At 42.6% G+C, this 6,476-nt stretch overlaps 1 non-coding gene across 1 annotated transcript; it reads right to left on the reverse strand.

Annotated features, from left to right (window-relative positions):
- Positions 1–627: 627 nt before the first annotated feature.
- LOC130955573 (small nucleolar RNA R71) lies at positions 628–735 on the reverse strand. The gene has a single exon (XR_009076810.1). It is a non-coding gene; the product is annotated as a small nucleolar RNA R71 (small nucleolar RNA).
- Between the last annotated feature and the right edge of the window lie 5,741 nt (positions 736–6,476).

Here is a 6,476-nt window from a genome sequence, read left to right on the forward strand (position 1 = left end):
ATTTTTCTTTTCCTCTGACACCTCAAGGAATCTCTATACTGTGACATAGAGGATTCCACATTTTCTTGTTCTCTTCTCCTTCATATGAGCAGGAACAAAGACAAAGGCATTCTTGTTGAAGCTGACCCTGAACCTGAAAGGACCTTGAAGCGAAAGCTAAGAGAAGCTAAGGCACAACTCTCTGTAGAGGACCTAATCGAATTCTTCAAAGAAGAAGAACCCATGGCAGCCGAAAATGACAACAATGCCAACAATGCAAGGAAGGTGCTGGGTGACTTTACTGCACCTACTCCCGACTTCTGTGGGAGAAGCATCTCTATCCCTGCCATTGGAGCAAACAACTTTGAGCTTAAGCCTCAATTAGTTTCTCTAATGCAACAGAATTGCAAGTTCCATGGACTTCCATTGGAAGATCCTCATCAGTTCTTAGCTGAATTCTTGCAAATCTGTGACACTGTCAAGACTAATGGGGTTGACCCTGAGGTCTACAGACTTATGCTATTCCCTTTTGCTGTAAGAGACAGAGCTAGAATATGGTTGGACTCTCAACCTAAAGAAAGCCTGAACTCTTGGGAAAAGCTAGTCAATGCCTTCTTGGCAAAGTTCTTTCCACCTCAAAAATTGAGTAAGCTTAGAGTGGAAGTCCAAACCTTCAGACAGAAGGATGGAGAATCCCTCTATGAAGCTTGGGAAAGATACAAACAATTAATCAGAAAATGTCCTTCTGACATGCTTTCTGAATGGAGCATCATAGGTATTTTCTATGATGGTCTCTCTGAACTATCCAAGATGTCTTTGGATAGCTCTGCTGGAGGATCTCTTCATCTGAAGAAGACGCCTACAGAAGCTCAAGAACTAATTGAAATGGTTGCAAATAACCAATTCATGTACACTTCTGAAAGGAATCCTGTGAACAATGGGACAAATCAGAAGAAAGGAGTTCTTGAGATTGATACTCTGAATGCCATTCTGGCTCAGAATAAAATATTGACTCAACAAGTCAATCTAATTTCTCAAAGTCTGTCTGGAATGCAAAATGCACCAAGCAGTACTAAGGATGCTTCATCTGAAGAAGAAGCCTATGATCCTGAGAACCCTTCAATGGAAGAGGTGAATTACCTAGGAGAACCCTATGGAAACACCTATAATTCTTCATGGAGAAATCACCCAAATTTCTCATGGAAGAATCAAGAGAGACCTCAACAAGGTTTCAACAACAATAATGGTGGAAGAAACAGGTTTAGCAATGGCAAGCCTTTTCCATCATCTTCTCAGCAACAGACAGAGAATCCTAAGCAGAACTCCTCTGACTTAGCAACCATGGTCTCTGATCTAATCAAGACCACTCAAAGTTTCATGACTGAAACAAGGTCCTCCATTAGGAATTTGGAGGCACAAGTGGGACAGCTGAGCAAGAAAATTACTGAACTCCCTCCTAGTACTCTCCCAAGTAATACAGAAGAAAATCCAAAAGGAGAGTGCAAAGCCATAACCATGGCCGAATCTGGAGAGGAAAGAGAGGAGGTGGACGCCACTGAGGAAAGCCTCAATGGGCGTGCACTGACCTCCATAGAGTTCCCCAATGAGGAACCATGGGAATCTGAGGCTCAAAATGAGACCATAGAGATTCCATTGGACTTACTTCTGCCTTTCATGAGCTCTGATGAGTATTCTTCCTCTGAAGAGGATGAGTATGTCACTGAAGAGCAAGTTGCTAAATACCTTGGAGCAATCATGAAGCTAAATGACAAGTTATTTGGAAATGAGACTTGGGAGAATGAACCTCCTTTGCTCACCAAAGAACTGGATGACTTGTCTAGGCAGAAATTACCTCAAAAGAGACAAGATCCTGGGAAGTTTTCAATACCTTGTACCATAGGCACCATGACCTTCAAGAAGGCTCTGTGTGACTTAGGGTCAAGTGTAAACCTCATGCCTCTCTCTGTAATGGAGAAGCTAGGGATCTTTGAGGTACAAGCTGCAAGAATCTCATTAGAGATGGCAGACAACTCAAGAAAACAAGCTTATGGACTTGTAGAGAATGTTTTGGTTAAGATTGAAGACCATTACATCCCTACTGATTTCATAGTCCTAGAGACTGAGAAGTGCATGAATGAAACCATCATCCTTGGCAGACCCTTCCTAGCCACAGCAAAGGCTGTGATTGATGTTGATGGAGGTGAACTGATCATTCAAGTGAATGAAGAATCCTTTGTGTTTAAGGCTCAAGGATATCCCTCTGTCACCATGGAGAGGAAGCATGAAGAGCTTCTCTCAAACCAGAGTCAAGCAGAGCCCCCACAGTCAAACTCTAAGTTTGGTGTTGGGAGGCCACAACCAAACTCTAAGTTTGGTGTTGAACCCCCACATTCAAACTCTAAGTTTAGTGTTGGGAGGTTCCATCATTGCTCTGAGTATCTGTAAGGCTCCATGAGAGCCCTCTGTCAAGCTACTGACATTAAAGAAGCGCTTGTTGGGAGGCAACCCAATGTTATATTTTATATATTTTCTTTTGCTATTTTATGTTTTTTGTAGGTTGATGATCATAAGAAGTCACAAAATCAATTGAAAAAGCAAAAACAGAATGAAAAACAGGAAGAAAAATAGCACACCCTGGAGGAAGAACCCACTGGCGTTTAAACGCCAGTGAGGCTAGCAGTTGGGCGTTTAACGCCCAGTCTGGCACCATTCTGGGCGTTTAACGCCAGAAAGGGGCACCAGACTGGCGTTAAACGCCAGAAAAGGGCAAGAACCTGGCGTTAAACGCCAGGAATGGGCACCAGCCCGGCGTTTAACGCCAGCTTTGGCACAAAACGTGATTTTGATTGCCATTTGGTGCAGGGATGACTTTTCCTTGACACCTTAGGATCTGTGGACCCCACCGGATCCCCACCAACCCCACCACCCTCCTTCTTCTTCACCCATTCACCAATCACCTCAATACCTCTTCCCCATAAACCCTTCTTCACTCCTTCATTTTCACACAAACTAAGCACCACTTCCTCTTTGGCCGAACACAAAGCCACTCCCTTCTTCCTCATTTCTTCTTCTTCTACTCTATTCTTTCTTCTTTTGCTCGAGGACGAGCAAACCTTTTAAGTTTGGTATGGTAAAAGCGTTGCTTTTTCGTTTTCCATAACCATTTATGGCATCCAAGGCCGGAGAAACCTCTAGAAAGAGGAAAGGGAAGGCAAAAGCTTCCACCTCCGAGTCATGGGAGATGGAGAGATTCATCTCAAGGGTGCATCAAGACCACTTCTATGAAGTTGTGGCCATGAAGAAGGTGATCCATGAGGTCCCTTTCAAACTCAAAAAGGGTCAACTTTGATCAAAGGTTGGACCAAGTCCTCACAGATATTTGTGAAGAGGGCGCTCAATGGAAGAGAAACTCAAGAGGGAAGCCAGTTCAACTGAGAAGGCATGACCTCAAGCCCATCACTAAGAAAAGGATGGAGCAAACAAGAGACCCCTCTCATCAAGAGATCCCTGAGATGCCTCAAGGGATGCACTTTCCTCCACAAGACTATTGGGAGCAACTAAATACCTCCCTAGGAGAATTGAGTTCCAACATGGAACAACTAAGGGTGGAGCACCAAAGAACATTCCATCATCCTCCATGAAATTAGAGAAGATCAAAGAATCATGAGAGAGGAGCAACAAAGACAAGGAAGAGACATTGAGGAGCTCAAGCACTCCATAAGGCCTTCAAGAGGAAGAACAAGCCGCCATCACTAAGGTGGACCCGTTCTTTAATCTCCTTGTTCTTTACTTTCTTGTTTTTCGAATTTTATGCTTATGGTTATCTATGTTTGTGTCTTATGATCATTAGTGTCTTAGTGTCTATGCCTTATTACAAAAGAACAAGAAGTACAGGATTTCAAATTCATCTTTAAAACTAGCTTAATTAGTTTGATGTGGTGACAATACTTTTTGTTTTCTGAATGTATGCTTGAACAGTGCATATGTCTTTTGAATTTGTTGTTCATGAATGTTAAAATTGTTGGCTCTTGAAAGAATGATGAAAAAGGAGACATGTTACTGAGGATCTGAAAAATCATAAAAATGATTCTTGAAGCAAGAAAAAGCAGTGAATACAAAAAAAAAGGGGAAGGAGAAAAACGAAAAAAAAAACGAAAAAAAGAGAAAAAGAAAGAAAAAGAAAGAAATAAAGTTGTGATCCAAGGCAAAAAGAGTGTGCTTAAGAACCCTGGACACCTCTAATTGGGGACTCTAGCAAAGCTGAGTCACAATCTGAAAAGGTTCACCCAATTATGTGTCTGTGGCATGTATGTATCCGGTGGTAATACTGGAAGACAGAGTGCTTTGGGCCACGGCCAAGACTCATAAAGTAGCTGTGTTCAAGAATCATCATACTTAACTAGGAGAATCAATAACACTATCTGGATTCTGAGTTCCTAAAGAAGCCAATCATTCTGAATTTCAAAGGATAAAGTGAGATGCCAAAACTGTTCGGAGGCAAAAAGCTACTAGTCCCGCTCATCTAATTTGGAGCTAAGTTTCATTGATAATTTGGAGTCTATAGTATATTCTCTTCTTTTTATCTTATTTGATTTTCAGTTGCTTGGGGACAAGCAACAATTTAAGTTTGGTGTTGTGATGAGCGGATAATTTGTACGCTTTTTGGCATTGTTTTTAGTATGTTTTTAGTATCATTTAGTTAGTTTTTATTATATTTTTATTAGTTTTTAGTTAAAATTCACTTTTCTGGACTTTACTATGAGTTTGTGTGTTTTTCTGTGATTTCAGGTATTTTCTGGCTGAAATTGAGGGATCTGAGCAAAAATCTGATCCAGAGACTCAAAAGGACTGCAGATGCTGTTGGATTCTGACCTCCCTGCACTCGAAGTGGATTTTCTGGAGCTACAGAAGCCCAATTGGTGCGCTCTCAACGGCGTTGGAAAGTATACATCCTGGGCTTTCCAGCAATATATGATAGTCCATACTTTGCCCAAGATTTGATGGCCCAAACCGGCGTTCAAAGTCACCTACAGAAATTCCAGCGTTAAACGCCGGAACTGGCACCTAAATGGGAGTTAAACGCCCAAACTGGCACCAAAGCTGGCGTTTAACTCCAAGAAGAGTCTCTACACGAAAATGCTTCATTGCTCAGCCCAAGCACACACCAAGTGGGCCCGGAAGTGGATTTTTATGTCATTTACTCATCTCTGTACACCCTAGGCTACTAGTTTTCTATATATAGGACCTTTTACTATTGTATTTTCATCTGGGTAGCTATCTTTGAGTTTCATGCTATCTTAGATCATTTGGGAGGCTGGCCATTCGGCCATGCCTAGACCCTGTTCTTATGTATTTTCAACGGTGGAGTTTCTACACACCATAGATTAAGGTGTGGAGCTCTGCTGTACCTCGAGTATTAATGCAATTACTATTGTTCTTCTATTCAATTCCGCTTGTTCTTTGTCCAAGATATCACTTGTTATTCAACTTGATGAATGTGATGATCCGTGACACTCATCATCATTCTCACTCATGAACAAAGTGACTGACAACCACTCTTGTTCTACAAGCAACAAGGCTCTAGTGTTTATCTCTTGGATTCCTGATACACGATGCATGGTTGATCGCCTGACAACCGAGTGCTCGCCTGACAAACGAGCCAGCCATTCCGTGAGATCAGAGTCTTCGTGGTATAGGCGAGAACTGATGGTGGCATTCAAGAGAATCCGGAAGGTCTAACCTTGTCTGTGGTATTCTGAGTAGGATTCAATGATTGAATGACTGTGACGTGCTTCAAACTCCTAGCAGGCAGGGCGTTAGTGACAGACGCAAAAGAATCGATGGATTTTATTCCGGCCTGACCGAGAACCGACAGCTGATTACCCATGCTGTGACAGAGCATAGGCAACGTTTTCACTGAGAGGATGGGAGGTAGCCACTGACAACGGTGAAACCCTACATGAGCTTGCCATGGAAAGGAGTAAGAAGGATTGGATGAAGACAGTAGGAAAGCAGAGAGACGGAAGGGAAGGCATCTTCATACGCTTATCTGAAGCTCTCACCAATGATATACATAAGTATCTCTATCTTTATCTTTATGCTTTATTCGTTTATCACTATACCCATTCGAGTCTGCCTGACTGAGATTTACAAGGTGACCATAGCTTGCTTCATAGCAACAATCTCCGTGGGATCGACCCTTACTCGCGTAAGGTTTATTACTTGGACGACCCAGTGCACTTGCTGGTTAGTTGTGCGAAGTTGTGTTTATGCCATGGTATTGAGCACCAAGTCTTTGGAGCCATTACTAGGGATTGTTTTGAGTTGTAGAGATCACAATTTCGTGCACCAGGTACTCGGGTGTTGTGAAGAGTGTAGCGCTTTGATTGCTGAGAGGGTGTAGAATATCCTGAAGGATGGGGTGTAGAGCACCGTGGAGGTGGAGAGGGACGTGGTGGTGGAGACAGCGACGCTTCTTCTTCCTCGGGCATTGCCCT

The sequence above is a fragment of the Arachis stenosperma genome, chromosome 1, assembly GCF_014773155.1.
Source record: "Arachis stenosperma cultivar V10309 chromosome 1, arast.V10309.gnm1.PFL2, whole genome shotgun sequence".
Taxonomy (NCBI): Eukaryota; Viridiplantae; Streptophyta; class Magnoliopsida; order Fabales; family Fabaceae; genus Arachis; species Arachis stenosperma.